We start from the raw sequence: 17,195 nt of genomic DNA, 5'->3' as shown, positions 1-17,195 counted from the left end.
CATTGGCCTTTTTTAGCCACCACAACATACTGTTGACTCATGTTCACTGTATGATCCACTAAGACCTCTAGATCCAAACTACTCCCAAGACAAGTCTGCCCCATCCTATAATTATGCATTTGATTTTTCCTACCTAAATGATGAACGTTACATTTATCCCTGCTAAGATTCATTTTATTGGTTTTAGCCAGTTTTCCAGTCTGTCAAGATCATCCTGTATTCTGTCTCTGTCTTCTATTGCAGGGGTGGCCAAGGGATGTTTTTTGCCTACAATTCCCATCAGCCCCAGCCATTGGCCATGCTGGCTGGGGCTGATGGGAGTTATAAGCAAAATAACATCTGGAGAGCTACCCTTGGCCACCCCTGTTCTATTGTATTTGCGACCCCCTCCCAATTTAGTATCATCTACAAATTTAATAAGCATTCCCTCTATTCCTTTATCCAAATCATTTATAAAGATGTTGAACAAAACAGGTCCTCCCAGGAGAGGTCCTTGAGGCACTCCGCTTGTCCCTCCTCTCCAAGAGGATGAGGAACCATCCACAAGCACTCTTTGGGCCAGTCCTGGTACTTGGAGGGGAGACCATCAAAGAAGGCCAGGGTTGCTGCACAGAGCCTGCTCATCTCTGGCCTTGAAAACCCTACAAGGTCATCAGAAGTCAGCTGCACTTTCCACTGTGGAAAATACAAAGCTGAACCAGCGGAGCCAAACGAAAGAGGTGGAGACAGCAGTTCAGGGGACCAACAATGGTTCTGCTAGGCACCTAAAAGCTAGCAACGGAGTGTGGATCCTACCCCTGTCCCAACACTCCACGGAGCAAAGGTTGAAGCCTCCTGCCAACCCAAGGGGCCCTTCCACCAATGTGTGTGTCTCTCCCTTTGGGGGAAAAGCCACCTAAGTTGGAAGAAGATTCCTTGGCTCCTTGGAGAATGCCTGGATCTAACCCACAGATGATGGGCATCAATGGAGTGATGGGCAGAGCATCCCACAACTATGAAGCCGATGGAGAAAAGGCCTCTCCATATGCAGAGTCATGTCGAACATGATCACAGGTGCCCCCAACCCTCTCAGGGCAGATTCATATGGGAAGGTGGCCCTGCAGACAACGAATGCCATGTTGTTTCTTTGGACCCTGCTACTGTGGCACAGGGGAGACGGTGGGCAAGGGGTCCTTCTCATTGTTCCAACCCACCTCTGGCTCCACTCTATGGTGACCAGAACTTTTCAGTGCCATCTTTCCTGCCCATGGACTTTTTGCATTTCCCCCACAGTACGATAGCAAACAGCGAGTCTCCTTCTACTGAATTCTGCACCTAATAATCGCTTTTGCATTGCACACTTCAGCAGTCCCCAAATGGGATATTTAATATTCCTGGGGCTGTAGTCATTGAAATCTTGCCACATCTGTTTTGTCCAACACAATACACTAAATATAACTGGAGAATATGCTCTCTCTCTCTCTCTCTTTTGTTTCCAAGAGAGATAACATTGTTTAAATCAGCCCTTTAAATGTTTAAAGAGTTTGGTTGTTTCCCCCCACCCCTCTGCAGGAAGCTTTCAACAGAGTACAGGGAAGGGGAAGCCCTCGCTGGAAGAGGGGAGAGACAAGCAATCAACCTGCTGCAATATCCACCCCACAAGATGGCTGTAAATTTAGTTCATAAGATGCTTGGGAAATTGCAGGCGAGGGGAGGGGCCTCATTGCAGGGAAAGCTATCTTCATCTCAGAAGCTCAGGCCCAAGGCAGGCAGAGCACCACCCCATTTCCCTGGGGCAGGGGTCACCACCGACACACAGAGTCACACAAGGTGATTGATGGCCGCCCCCTCCCATCCGCACTCCTTCCCTGGCTCCATTGGCCAATATCCCCCAAACCACAATATGTTTCTGTGAACTGTCAATGCGCAGAAACTCTCCCCAAATGCATTTAGAAACACCATGCAATCCATGGGCCCCTAAATGCTAAAACTTACCCAAATTTGTCTCCAGCCTATATGCCTCCCTAGAGATGACAACATTCTGAGACACAACCACAGGACGTGGGCAAAACGATGAAGATGAAGATCTTGGATTTATATCCCGCCCTCCACTCCGGAGTCTCAGAGCGGCTCACAATCTCCTTTCCCTTCCTCCCCCACAACAGACACCTTGTGAGGTAGATGAAGATATTGGATTTATATCCCGCCCTCCACTACAAAGAGTCTCAGAGTGGCTCACAATCTCCTTTCCCTTCCTCCCCCACAACAGACACCCTGTGAGGTGGGTGGGGCTGGAGAGGGCTCTCACAGCAGCTGCCCTTTCAAGGACAACCTCTGCCAGAGCTATGGCTGACCCAAGGCCATTCCAGCAGGTGCAAGTGGAGGAGTGGGCAATCAAACCCGGTTCTCCCAGATAAGAGTCCGCACACTTCAGCACTACACCAAACTGGCTCTCCTATAACTCTTGCAGCTCCATCCCAAAACACAGAAAAGTCCATCCATAGCTCATTTCAAAGAGGGATCTGGAAGACACGCATTGGAGCTCATTCTGCCTTGAAATTTCAGCACACTACAAACCTTTGTGGCTTCTCATGGAAGACACCAAGGAGGAGAGTCAGTGTGGCCCAAAGGCAAGGGGGCTCAGCTGGGAGGTCAAGCCCACCTGCTCCCATCTGGAACAAGTTAGTCACCCTCACCTTTCCCTGCCCGTCTCAAAACATGGGAAGAAGGACTTATAGGATCACTGTAAGGACACCCAGGGAATGGATGAGCATGCATGTGAGCAAATACACACACACACACACACACACACACACTCCCTCCCCAGAGACATTGTGCAAACCCCAGCAAAGCTGGCTTGGCCCTTCTTGGGTGAAAGAACAGAATTCAAGTAGAATCCAAGGCAGTTTGGCAAGGCACAGATTCCCATAAGAATCCGAACATAAGAATATAAGAGAAGCCTTGTTGGATCAGGCCGAAGGACCATCCAGCCCAACCCTCTGTGTCACACAGAAGTCAAAACCCAGATGCCATCAGGAGGTCCACAAGTAAGGCCAGAACTCCAGAAAGCCTCCTACTGTGCCTCTCCCCAAGCACCAAGAATGGAGTCTCACTGCCCTAGACATAATGTTACACCGATATCTTGCGGCTAATAGCCACGGATGGGCCTCTGCTCCATATGCTTATCCATTCCCCTCTTGAAGCTGTCTGTGCTTATAGCTGCCACCACTTCCTCTGGCAGCGAATTCCACGTGTTCATCACCCTTTCATTGCAGAAGTACTTCCCTTTATCTGTTCTAAGCCGACAGCTTACCAATTTCATGGAGTGCCCACGAGTTCTCCTTGTATTGTGAGAAAGGGAGAGAAGGACTTTCTCTACCTCCTCCATCCTGTGCATAAATTTGTTGACCTGATGCCTGCCTCCTTGCCTTGACATGGATGGCCCAGGCTAGCCTGATCTCATCAGATCTCAGAAGCTAAGCAGGGTCAGCCCTGGCTGGTCTTTGGAGGGGAGACCTCCAAGAAATGCCAGGCTTGTGACGCAGAGGCAGGCCGTGGCAAACCACCTCCAAAAGTCTCCTGCCGGGAAAACCCCACAGGGTCACCGTAAGCCAGCTGTGACTTGACAAACCTTCCACACACACACAAACACACACACACACACACCCCAACTCCTCCTCAGGCTTCCTCAGTCATTCCACAGAGACCCAACACTTCAACTGAAGTTCCTATAAAAGTGAAGCATTCTGGGAAAGCAGAGGGAGCTCGCCGGCCTGCATTGCTGTTCTGCTGAAGGTTGCCAGTTCTGCGTTGGGAAATTACTGCAGATTTGGAGGGGGGGCCTGAGGAAGGCAGCGTTTGGGTAGGGAGGGACTTCAATGGAGTACAATGCCATAGAGACCCCCACCCAAAGCAGCCGTTTTCTCCAGGGAACCGATCTCTTTCACCTGGACAGGAGCTCTCCAGCCACCAGCTGGTGGTTGGCAACCAGGGCTGGTGCATGGGAGTAGGCAATGTAGGCAGTCACCTAGGGTGCCACCTGGCCTAGTGGGCACCACTGGGCGCCCCCTCCCCGACACATGACTCTGGCTCCAGACCACTGTCCCCTTGTCCTCTCCCATCACCCAGCTGTCCTCAACAAAGCCAAGCCACCCCCCTCTCCCCCCCCCCCCCGATGTGCGACTTGGCCTCCCACCTCATCCTTTTCCGCCACCCTCCTTCCTGGTGACCAGCAAGCAGTTATTTTCACAATTTTTTTAAAAAAATATATATTTTTAAAAAACTCTCACATTTTTTTAAAAAAATTAAAATTTAAAATCAGTAAATTAAAAATGTGAAAGTTTCAAGTTTGATGCTCTTCATTTTCCCTATATTTTTTTTACTAATGGGGGGGCACTAGTGGGTGATTCGATAGGGCACCAGGAAGGGCAGCACCGGCTCTGTTGGCAACCCTCATTCTGCTGGAAGACTCCTTCCAAACCCTGGAACTCACAAGGATGACTAAGCGTCTCTGTCTGTAGCACGAAGAGGTATCCAGCACACAGGCCCAGCTGTGCCCAGAAAGGGAACATGTCCCGCTCCAGCCCCCCTCCTCTTCACTTCCTGTCTCCAAAGGGAATCCGCCAGGGCCCTGCGTTCTCTTACGGGAACCAGCATTCACACAGCTCCCCCTCCCCCTGCATGGATTGCACCAGTTTGGTCCTGGGCCCAGAAAGAAGAAGAAGAAGAAGAAGAAGAAGAAGAAGAAGAAGAAGAAGAAGAAGAAGAAGAAGAAGAAGAAGAAGAAGAAGAAGAAGAAGAAGAAGAAGAAGATGATGATGATGATATTGGATTTATATCCCGCCCTCCACTCCGAAGAGTCTCAGAGCGGCTCACAATCTCCTTTATCTCCCCCCCGCACACACAACAGACACCCTATGAGGTGGGTGGGGCTGCCCTTTCAAGGACAACTCCTACACGGGCTATGGCTGCCCCAAGGCCATTCCAGCAGCTGCAAGTGGAGGAGTGGGGAATCAAACCCAGTTCTCCCAGATTAGAGTCCACTCACTTAACCACTATGGCTGACCCAAGGCCATTCCAGCAGATGCAAGTGGAGGAGTGGGGAATCAAACCTGGTTCTCCCAGTTAAGAAGAAGATATTGGATTTATATCCCGCCCTCCACTCCGAAGAGTCTCAGAGCGGCTCACAATCTCCTTTACCTTCCTCCCCCACAGCAGACACCCCGTGAGGTGGGTGGGTCTGGAGACGGCTCTCACAGCAGCTGCCCTTTCAAGGACAACCTCTGCCAGAGCTACGGCTGACCCAAGGCCATTCCAGCAGGTGCAAGTGGAGGAGTGGGGAATCAAACCCTATTCCTCAGGCCCAGCTTGGGTGGGGGATTCCTCAAAACAGAACCCACAGAGCTGGCCCTGCCATGTTCTTCCTGCACACAAGATGGACAAAGCCTTTTTTGGTGAGGTTGCACAGGGTGTTGTCGAGGTTCTCGGACATGGCCTCTTGGAAATTCACATATGCGGCTCACAAGCATTGCAGGGGAAACTGCAATCACACACTCACGCTGAGACTGATAAAACACCACAGAAACACACCCCCTGCACAACTGGATGCTAAAGGAGGAGAAGCAACACAAATTAACGGCACTCTTAGGCAAGGAGCCCAGCTACAGGGCTTTCTGGGAAAGCTGGACATAAAATACTAAAGGAAGGAATCCTTATTTGTTGGTTTCACTTTACAAACAGAACTAGGTGATTTGGAAAGCCAAGATACAGGACAAGATTTGAAAGAAAAGAGTTTTGGAAGCCTGCCTTGAACTTCTGCACACCCTTAATCTCCTGCCTTGGAGGAAAAACACACACCGGAGAAGTGGCCCATTAGCCCGTCTCTGTCCTTGACAAAGAAAATGGCAGAGTCCAATTTTAGACATTTGTTTCTACAGTAAATCAATGTGTTGCCATTTCCGCCTGGCTGCAGCCCAGCCTCCCATCCCCTCCAGCAGCTCTTCCGTATCACCGCTACGCCACGGCCATCGATACGGCGCACGGTGCGGATCCATCACTCTTGGCTCAAAGAAAAGCCACAAGCATCGCCAGCCAGTTTGCAGATATTTATAACATTATCATATTCCTCCATCAGGAAGTTTTAAATCTCCAGCTAGAAGAGGGAGGGGAGGAGGTTTTAAGCTGTGTTAATGGAAACTGTCACTGCAACTCTTCCTCACAAGAAAGAAGGAAGGTTGTTCATCTAAGGGAACTCTGGCTTCCGTCAGAGGCTCGGGTCTTCAAACAGCTGCGGTCAGAGACAGAAATGCTGAAAGGCAAACTTGATGAAACCTCCATGTTCAGAGGCAGTAGGACTGTGGGTTGCCAGGTCTGTGTTGGAAAACACCTGGAGACTTTGGGGGTGGATCCAGGAGAGGATGGGTATTGGGCAAGAGAGGGACCTCAGCATAATGCAATGCCATGGAGTCCATCCTTATGGTTATAAGGTTTCATGCGCATGCAAACTTCTTCAGATACCACATGTGCATGCTCACAAAAGTTTATACCCAGTGTGGCCAAGTGTGACTGCTGTAGCCTGCAGGCCCCATTCCACACTCCCTTCCAAGGGGTTCTCAACTCCCCGGAGAGACTTTTCCTTTCTCCTTAGAGAAACAGCTATTTCCCAGTTGCCCATCTTCCCAGAGAGCCAGTTTGGTGCAGTGGGTAAGTGCACAGACTCTTATCTGGGAGAACTGGGTTTGATTCCCCACTCCTCCACTTGCACCTGTTGGAATGGCTGTGGGTCAGCCAGAGCTCTCGTAGTTGTCCTTGAAAGGGCAGTTGCTATAAGAGCTGGGTGTCTGTTGTTGGGGTGGGGAGGTAAAGGACCGCTCTGGGATTCTGAGATTCAGAGTATTGGGTGGGATATAAATCCAATATCTTCTTCTTAAGAGAACATAAGAGAAGCCATGTTGGAGTGGGCCAATGGCCCATCCAATCCAACACTCTATGTCACAGTGGCCAAAAAACCCAAGTGCCATCAAGAGGCCCACCAGTGGAGCCAGGACACTGGAAGCCCTCCCACTGTTGCCCCCCCAAGCACCAAGAATACAGAGCATCCCTGCCCCAGCCAGAGTTCCAACAATAAACTAATAGCCACTGATGGACCTCTGCTCCATATGCTTTTCCAATCCCCTCTTGAAGCTGTCTATGCTTGTAGCCGCCACCACTTCCTGTGGCAGGGAATTCCACGTGTTAATCACATGTGTTAATTTTCTTCTCTTTTCCCCTCCTGGAGCTCTAGAATCAGGGCTTTTTTTTTTTAGCAGGAATGCACAGGAACGCTGGGTTTTTCTCACAAAAAAACCCTGCATGAGACAATGGTGATGTCAGGGGGTGTGGCCCAGTTCCTGCTGGGCTTTTCCCGCAAAAAGGCCTGTCTAGAATAGTGTGTCCAAGACACTGGAGGTCTACATGGTACAGAGAACTGCCTCCCAGCATCAAAGGTTTGAAGTATTTATTTTAAAGATAATTTATTTATTTGGTTCAATTTCTGTCCTGCCCTTCCCACAAGCCAGCTCAGGGAGGGTTACAATGCTGGTTATAAAACAGTAAAATCAGACTTTTTACTGTAGACTCTTTAACCCCTAAAACTATGGTGTTTAAACTACTTCAGACTGTACTTTACAAACATACTTTTAATGCAGCACAAGATTTGAGCAAAGAACATATGGTTGCCAGCCTCCAGGAGGGGCCTGGAGATCGCCCGCTTTTACAACTGATCTCCAGCTGGCAGAGATCAGCTCCCCTGGAGAAAATGGCTGCTTGGAAGGGTGGGCCCTGGGGTATGGTGTCATGCTGAAGCCCCTCCCCTCCTCAAACCACGCCCTCTCCTGGCTCCACCCCAAAGGCTCCAGATATTTTCCAACACCAACCTGGCATCCCTGAATACAAAACATAAATCCTCTGTCCATCTCTCGACAGATGTCCTACCAGCTGTTAAAATAATACGGGCTCTTTATCTTTCTCCAGCTTTCTGCAAAGTGACCATTACCTTGAAGCTCTGTTCGGCTCTCCCTTCAGGAGAATGCAGGGTCAAAAGGGCTGCTTGCTGCCTGCAGAATGGAGCTTAGCATTCTTCTTTCAATGCAGCATCAACAAGAAATAAGAGCTGCCTCCTGGCTCCTACCTTTCCGTGCCACCCCCCCCCCCCAAACCAGGTCAGCCTAGAAAAGGGCTTTCTCCAGCCCTTTCCTGGAGATTCTCCCTGGAGCTGTTCTAGCCTTGAGTCCTCCAAACTCTGTTCCCTGCCTGGAGAAGAGGGGAGGGCTTGAGCCACCCCATTGCCTCTAGCTGGATCTATTAGCATATGGCAACCCCCCTGAATCTAAATGAAAAGAAGACACTTTGTGCAGGTGGGGGCTTCAGGAGGGTGCTGGCTGGGCAGCCCAGCTGGCACGAACTCCCAATTGCCAGCTTGTTCAAAAGTCGCACCCCTAGGGTTGTCCTGGGTGGGTCACACCATTTCAAGTTGCCTCTTACTTTAAGAGTGGCACAGGATGGCCATAGGGCTCTTTTTCTAACAGGAGCTGCTCTGCATATTAGGCCATGCCCTCCTGTTGTAGCCAATCCTCCAAGAGCTTAGAGGGCTCTTTGTACAGGGCCTGCTGGAAGCTCCAGGAGGATTGGCTACATCAGGGGGTGTGGCCTAATATGCAGAGTTGCTCCTGCTAGAAAAAGAACCCCAACCTTGCTCAAGATCTTTGCAATCCAGATTAGGATACCTGATGCACATAAGCATGCTGGGCTTCAGGAGACAGGCAGGCAAACTGAGAGACTTTGAAAATATGAGAGGGGGGATCATGCAACTCCCCCCACCCCTGCACAGCACTGAGACAATCAAGGGAAATGTCTCTTTTGCCGTTCAAGTGGGCAGGGAAAGGACAGAGACAAATGCTGGAATGCAATGTGAAAATCCACATGCACAAATCTTTTGTAACCTCATTTAGGACAATCCTGGATGTTCTGAAAAGTGAGCGTTTTTTGGAGCAGATGGGGACGGTGCTCGCAATCTGTGATCCATTTGCAGTCTGAGCAGGGAAGTGATTGCACAGCTCTGGCTTAAAGCTCTTCAGCACTGCAGAACTCCCCACTTCCACGGGATACATGAAGGGGGATGGGCTGCCCTCAACCTCTTTGATTTCAGCCCTCACAGCTCCACCACCCAAGTGCCTGGAGGCTTCTTAGTCTGGCAACCTGGTATGCACCAACCCATTCAGAGTCTCCCATGAGCACCCCCTGGCTTTTCTAGTTTAGAAGCACTGCAGGGGGCAGATGTGGGAAATCAGCAGCTGGGGGATGCAAGAGCAGCCATGGAGGGTCAAAGCAAGGATCCATCTAGCCAGGGCTGGCCCTAGATTCTGGCACCCGAGGCAAGGCTAAACTCCGGCAAACACCCTCCCACACTGATAGCATCACCAAGTCACATGGGGGTGCCCAATTTGTTACCCCCAGAAGCCAGTGCCCTAGGCAATCCCCTAGTTTGCTTAGGGGCAGGAGCAGTCCTGCATCTAGCCCAGCATCCTGTTTCCTGCAGTGACCAATCAGAGGCCTGGAGGAAGCTCATAAAACAGGACATGAAACCCAAAGGAAGAAGAAGAAGACGACAGTAGATTTATACCCTGCCTCTTTGAATCAGAGTCTCAGAGCAGCTTACAATCTCCTTTATCTTCCTTCCCCACAACAGACACCCTGTGAGGTGGGCGAGGCTGAGAGGGTTCCCACAGCAGCTGCCCTTTCAAGGACAACCTTTGCCAGAGCTAAGGCTGACCCAAGGCCATTCCAGCAGCTGCAAGGGGAGGAGTGGGGAATCAAACCCGGTTCTCCCAGATAAGAGTCCGCTCACTTAACCACTATGGCTGACCCAAGGCCATTCCAGCAGCTGCAAGGGGAGGAGTGGGGAATCAAACCCGGTTCTCCCAGATAAGAGTCCGCTCACTTAACCACTATGGCTGCCCCAAGGCCATTCCAGCAGCTGCAAGTGGAGGAGTGGGGAATCAAACCCGGTTCTCCCAGATAAGAGTTCGTACACTTCACCACTATGGCTGTCCCAAGGCCATTCCAGCAGCTGCAAGTGGAGGAGGGGGGAATCAAACCTGGTTCTCCCAGATAAGAGTCCGCACACTTCGCCACTAGGGCTGGCCCAAGGCTATTCCAGCAGCTGCAAGTGGAGGAGTGGGGAATCAAACCCGGTTCACTTAACCACTATGGCTGACCCAAGGCCATTCCAGCAGCTGCAAGTGGAGGAGTGGAGAATCAAACTCGGTTCTCCCAGATAAGAGAGCTCTGGCTGACCCAAGGCCATTCCAGCAGCTGCAAGTGGAGGAGGGGGAAATCAAACTCGGTTCTCCCAGATAAGAGAGCTCTGGCTGACCCAAGGCCATTCCAGCAGCTGCAAGTGGAGGAGTGGGGAATCAAACCTGGTTCTGCCAGATAAGAGTCTGCACATTTAACCACTACACCAAACTGGCTCTCCCTCCCAGCTGTTGCCCCCAGCAATAAGTAGGGACGACACTGCCGCCAAATATGGAAGTTCTACCTAGCCCTCTGGACTAGTATCTGCTAAAATTCCATCCTCCATGGATCAGTTTGCCCCCCCCCCCCGGTTGGATTGCCCCTGCATCTGCACTTCTGGTGAAAACTTCCCAATATTCCTCCGTCTGCCAAGGCCCAGCTGCTGGAAAAGCATCCTACCCTTGACAGTTTGTTGGAGGGAGGCTGGCGGCAAGCGGGGGTGGGAGATATGAGAAGTGCCCAATCGTTTGTCTGCAAAATAAGCATAATGAAACCGGAAGCCCCTCATTATAATAAGGACTCCTGAGAGAGAAAGCGAAGAGAGAGACTTCGGCCTGGGAGCAACATGCAGACAGAGCAGCAGCAGCCTGACAAGGGAGTGTGAAAGGATTTGTGAGCCTTGGGTTGCCAACCTCCAGGGAGTGGCTGGAGATGTGGAATTACAGCTGATCTCCAGACAAAAGAGGTCAGTTCCGCTGGAGAAAATGGCCGCTCGGGAAGGTGGGCTTCACAACTTCACACCCAGCTAAGGTCCTGTTCCTCCCCAACCCCCTCTTCCCCAGGGTGTACCTCCCAAAGCTCCAGGGATTTCCCAGCCTAGAGCCAAGAGAGTCCACGGTGGGGGGGCACCTCTCCTGCAGGCTGGGGGTCGGCCACAAGAGGTGGCACCTCAGGTCTGGGGTCATCTGTGGGATGTTTGGGACTCCTCTGGGCTGGAGCTCGTGGGAGCCAAACCCAAATGCAGCCTCTGAGACAAGTGAAGCTGTCAGTGCCTCAGAGCACGTGCAGAGTGCCCGGACCTAGCTCAGGAGCAGTTGTTGGCACTGAGGGGAGTCAGCTGCCCAAGCTGTAGAAGGCACTGTGACCCCTCTGCCAGCAGTGAGCTGGCCTCCAGAGCAGAATAGTTCTTCACGTGAAAGGAAAAAACCTCCCTCCCCACAAGCTGGAAACAAGCACAGAAGCAAACAAGGTGCTGCCTCCATGTCTTGGTTTGCTCTGGTGGTCTTCCAACCGTAGGTCTCTTATTTTACAGAGGGCAGCACGTGTGGATAGGGGCTCTGAAATTCTTTCATAGAACCATAGAGATGGAAGGGACCTCCAGGGTCATCTAGTCCAACCCCCTGCACAGTGCAGGAAATTCACAAACACCTCCTCCTAAATTCACAGGATCCTCATTGCTGTCAGATGGCCATCTAGCCTCTGTTTAAAAACCTCCAAGGAAGGAGAGCCCACCACCTCCCAAGGAGGAAGCCTGTTCCACTGAGGAACTGCTCTAACAGTCAGGAAGTTCTTCCTAATGTTGAGCCGGAACCTCTTTTGATTTAATTTCAACCCACTGGTTCTGGTCCTGCCTTCTGGGGCCACAGAAAACAATTCCACCCCATCCTCTCGATGACAGCCCTTCGAGGACTTGAAGATGGTGATCCTATCACCTCTCAGCAGCCTCCTCTCCAGGCTAAACATGCCCAGCTCCTTCAACCTTTCCTGATAGGACTTGGTCTCCAGACCCCTCACCATCTTCGTCACCCTCCTCTGGACTCCTTCCAGCTTGTCTAGATCCTTCTTAAAATGTAGTGCCCCAAACTGAACACAATAGTCCAGGTGAGTATTCTGTGGCCTGTGGGAACCTGGCCCTGGTGGATTGACCATAGACAGGGGCTGAGAACACAGGACTTGCGGCCCAACGTGGCATCACCATTCCCTGCAGGGTGCAGAATCCCGCACTCCCAGGGTCCCTGGTCGAAGGAGCCCACTCGCTTGCTGGCTTGGGCTGGAAGAGCCTGAGGCTTTCGTGGCCCCAACAGAGAAGCTACCCGGTAGTTGCCAAACCCTGATCCGAGGAGGGGGTCATTTGAGGCCTCCTTATTCCTTTGGTCCTCCAGAGAGACCCCAGAGTCAGCAGTGGCACATGGCCTTGGAAAGGAGGGAGGAGGAGAGAGACTGAAGAGGCTCTGGGGTTGCAGAATGTTATACTGGGCCCATAAGGAGAGGTTTTCGAGGAAAGCCGCTTGTGAATTTTTTACAGACTTCATCAATTATTAGCCAGTTGGGCTGGCCCCCAGCGAGGCGCTCCCAACTTCTCCCACTTGTCGGATCACATCTGCAAATCACGCCATGCAGCTCTGCGGTGGGAGCTCAGCATGTTGCGGACTCCCCTCTCCAAGCTCAAAGAGACACCCTTTGTTTCTGGCACAGAGTCCGGGGAAATCGGTTGGTCTCCTTCCTGCTCTGCCACCCACTTAATTGTTCCCCCCTCCCTTGATCCCTGGAATCCAGAAGGGGAACAGGATCAAGCGAAGACATAAATGCACCAATGGAGACCCCGTGTGGCATCGGATCAGCTCTCAGCTGGAGGACTTTAGGCCACTGTCTTTCAGCCTAGCCTACCTCACAGGACTGTTGTGAAATATATGCCTCAGAAGAAGGACTGGATGAATATGGGCCAGACTGGCCAACCTCAAGTTCAAGCAGAGGCATGTGCTGGTTGCCAACTGATGCCCAGCCGTATCCAGCCTGGATCCTTCTCCCAGCATCAAAGGGAGGTACCAGCAATGGGGAGAGAGCTCCAGTGTGATTTCCAGCCCCTCAGGGATGTGTCTGCATTCAGGTGCTCAGGCCTCAGAGAAAGCAAGACTTAGCCCCAAGTTCCCCAAAAGCAAATCTCATCAGATCTTGGAAGCTCAGCAGGATCAACTCTGGCAAGTACTTGGATGGGAGACCTCCTTGAAGGACCAGCAGTCGGGAGGTGAGGCATCTTTATTCAGCCACCTCTCTGAATATCCTCCAGGGCCCCAGTAGAGGTCAGTCACCAGAGGTCACCATCTGACTTCCAGGTGCAAACACGCCCATGCACGCACAAATATATAAAATACCGAGAGAGAGACAGACAGACAGAAGACTGCAGATTTATACCCCACCCTTCTCTCTGAAGCAGAGAGGCTTACAATTTCCTATATCTTCTCCCCCCGCAACAAACACCCCACCCCATGAGGTGGGTGGGGCTGAGTGAGCTCTGACAGAAGCTGTCCTTTCAAGGACAACTCCTGCAATAGCTATGACTGACCCAAGGCCATTCCAACAGCTGTAAGTGGAGGAGGGGGGAATCCATGAGGCATGTGAGAGAGAGACAGAGACAGAAAGACAGAGAAAGAATCAAGCCTTCCATCATCAGATACCAAGAGAGCTTTGGACTCTCAAAAGCTTATCCCTGGAAAATCTTGCTGCTCTACTGTAGACCAACAGGACTACCTCTGAAACTATCATCACAGTTTGCATAATTAGGGTTTGTAGAATCTTTCGGGCTCAAGTGCCGTGTTCTACTGGAGAAAGTTTTTCTTCCAGACGTTTCGTTCTCGGCTGCGGAGAACATCCTCAGCGGCTGAAATCTTTGATAACGGTTAACAACCCTGAAATCTTTGATAACAGTTTGCATGCTCTGCCCGTTACTCAACAAGCCATGATTTGCACAGCAGATGACTGAAAGCAAGTTGGAGCCTCTGAGAGCCAGCCATAGCGAGCCCCCCTTCCCCCCCTCCTCCTGCAGCTACATGCCCTGGGGATGGGGCTACCAAACATACCAGGATTCAGCCAGGGTTCTTGCATGCCGAATAACAGCTGCTTGCAGCTGCTACAAATGAAGAATCACAAGGCAGGATAGAAATCCAGTAAGAAGAGTTTCTTCACACAGTAGTCAATGAATTGCCCTGCAGGACCAAGGACAGATCACAGAAGCCGAAGCCTTCCCTGAGGTTGCCTCCAGGCCCTGGTACTCAGAGGCTGACCAGCCCTGGACATGAAGGCTCCCTTTAGTCACCAAGGCCACCGGGCTTCTCCTCCAGGCACCCATCTAATCCCTCAAGAAAGCCCCCCTCCTATTCTCAGGGGCACCCCTGAGTCCCCAGGCAGTGAATCCAACAATCTGATGACTCATTCAGGAAAGAATTTCTTCCTTTTGTCAGTCCACCAACTGCTCCCTGAGTCCTAGCATTACGAGAGGAGGAGAAAAAGTCCCATCTGCTGTAACTCTAACATGCCCCCATGCTTTCCTCTCCCCACCCCCTAAACTGATAAGCTTTTTAAACATTTCCTCCTTGAGAAGATGCTCCAATCCCTGCTTTTTAAACATTTCCTCCTTGAGAAGATGCTCCAATTTGGCAGCTCTGGGAAAATCTCTTTTGAGACACAACGACTAGAACTGAGCCCAGGAGTCCGCCAGATCCCATTCCAGAGATGCACCTGCAGGGGGCGCCACAAGGGCACGGCACAAGCAGCTGTCTCCAGATGTGTTTTTGTGCCATGTTTTACCAAAACATTCTTGCTCACTACTACACAGGAAGCTGAACTTTCACAATGCAACAGATCCTGCTTTTTGCAATGTGGGATGCAGGACCAGTCCGCGCAAGGGAGAGAAACACAAGAGAAATGAAGATGGACTTGGCTGCTAGCTGCACAGATTTCCTTTTCAGAATTAATGTTGATGATTTTCCTGGAATTCAGGAGGGGGGGGCTGAAATGCTGGCACAAAAGAGGAAGGCTCCCTCAGCAACACATTTACCAAAATCCTGAAGCAAACCCAGAAGAAAAGCAAGGAAAGGCCCAGTTTAAACTCGGAGATGGAAGGCCAAGGGCCTGCCAATTCCACCCTTGCGATTCACAGCGAGGGAGGAAAGAGAAACAAAGAGCCCTTTGCCTGCTCTGAGCATTTCTCTCTCCTCTTCCTTCTCCCCCCTCCCCCCGCAATCACTTTTGGGGAAAGAGCGAAACTGAAAAAGCAACGGCTAAGCGAGCCAAGACAGATCCTGTAGGGGACCCCCCCCCCCAGACACACACACTGTTGCTCCAAAAGGGCCTGAGGCTATACAGGCACTTTGGGGGCAGACACACATACACACACACACACACAGAGCCGGGCACAAATGGTTCAAGCAAGGGAACTGAGATGCAGGCAGAGCTCTGCATCCGGCTGCCACTGCGAATCCCTCTCGGATGGCTGCCTTTGCAAAGAAGAATGTAAAAGCAGCGCAAAGAGGGCCAGGAAGCCGCCCTGGGAAAGAGAAAGCAACCCAACCCCTCAGCCCAGCTGCGACCGAAGCTTCCATCCCTTTGGATGGCTGGAGACTCCAAGGTGGAGGCTGGAGCAGGAGAGAGACAGCCAGCCCCTGGCAGGCATGGGGACGGACACCAGGCACCAAGGGCTCAGCCTCAACTCAGCCACAAAGCTCCCAGGGTGAGCGAGTCACACCCTCTCTGCCTGATCTTCCTCACAAGGTTGTTGTGAGGATAAAATGGAAAGGCGGCTCAGAGTTCATGGAGGAAGAGCAGAATAAAATGCAACGGGGAGGCAGATGAGCTGTGGGTGCCCCCTGGGAAGGGGCCTGCAGGTAGAGGCTGGCCAGTCACCCAGTGGGGCCTGAAGAACGCCTGGAATTTCTACTGACCTCCAAGCCAGAGATCCATTCCCCTGGAGAAAAGGGCTGCTTTGGAGGGTGGACTCGAGGGCATTGCAGACCCCACTGGGGTCTCCCCCCTCCCCAAACCTTGACTTCCCCAAGCTCCACCCCCCAAAAAACCTCCAGGAATTTCCCAACCCAGAGTTGGCACCTCTGCCTGCAGTCTTAAAGGCCATGTGGGCAAAACTGGGTCACCCAGAAGGGCTTTTTTACACAGTTAATCGAGCTGGAAAGCAATGAAATGGTTTACAAAAGATGTTTTTGTAAAGGGATACTCCGGTGCCTGCCTCGTGCGCAGGGTCTGTTGCGGCAAGTCTGCACTGCCTATGTAATTTCTGCATCGTTTAACGTGTCATGTTTAAATGCTTATGCTTTGTTTCAGCTCCGCTTCAGATTGCGGCTTGTTTTCAGATTTCCTGTAGATTGTATTGACTTACTCTGCATAATCTGCTTTGAGCCTTGGTGAGAGCGGCAGACTAGGAATAAAAATAAAACAAATGCCGTTGGTTGGGGGTGGGGGTGGGGGGGAGAATCTGATGCTGCCTGAATAATTCAGCCAGACCCAGCTGGGCCGGCGAGTCCCCTCGTGCTCAACCTGCACATTTGAAAACTTCACATAAAAACTCTTGACGTCCTCCTCTCCTCCTCTCCTCGGCAGTTCTTCTGCAAGGGAAAGGCCCTGGCTGCTCAAAGAAAATGCTGCTTCTAAGCACGATAAATAATGCACATCCACACCGCTCCACTCACCTTGCGTGGAGGGCTCTTTCCAACTCCCCCCCCCCACCCCAAATAGCTACAGCTCCTTTAGCAAAAGACAGATCTGAACGGATTTTTCTGTCTACATCTTGGTGGCCGCACAAGGACGCCGCTTGCAGAGGGCTCCAAGCCAAGCCCAGGAAAGAAGGAAAATAAGACACACACACACCCCGTTTTGTTGGGCTTTGCCCCAGGCCTGGCAGCCAGGGCCAGTGTATGGGAGGAGGCAAAGTAGGCAGTTGTCTAGGGTGCCACCTGCCCTAGGGGGCACCACTGGGCACCCCCCTCCCCTCCCCGACACATGACTCTGGCTCCTGACCACTGTCCCCTTGTCCTCTCCCACCACCAAGCTGCCCTCAACAAAGCCAAGCCACCCCCCTCTCCCCCCCCCGATGTGTGAGTTGGCCTCCCACCTCATCCTACCTGCCACCCTCCTTCCTGGCATGGCCGGCAAGCACT

Source organism: Heteronotia binoei, chromosome 18 (genome assembly GCF_032191835.1).
Source record: "Heteronotia binoei isolate CCM8104 ecotype False Entrance Well chromosome 18, APGP_CSIRO_Hbin_v1, whole genome shotgun sequence".
Taxonomy (NCBI): Eukaryota; Metazoa; Chordata; class Lepidosauria; order Squamata; family Gekkonidae; genus Heteronotia; species Heteronotia binoei.
Note: the sequence above shows the minus strand (reverse complement) of the source record.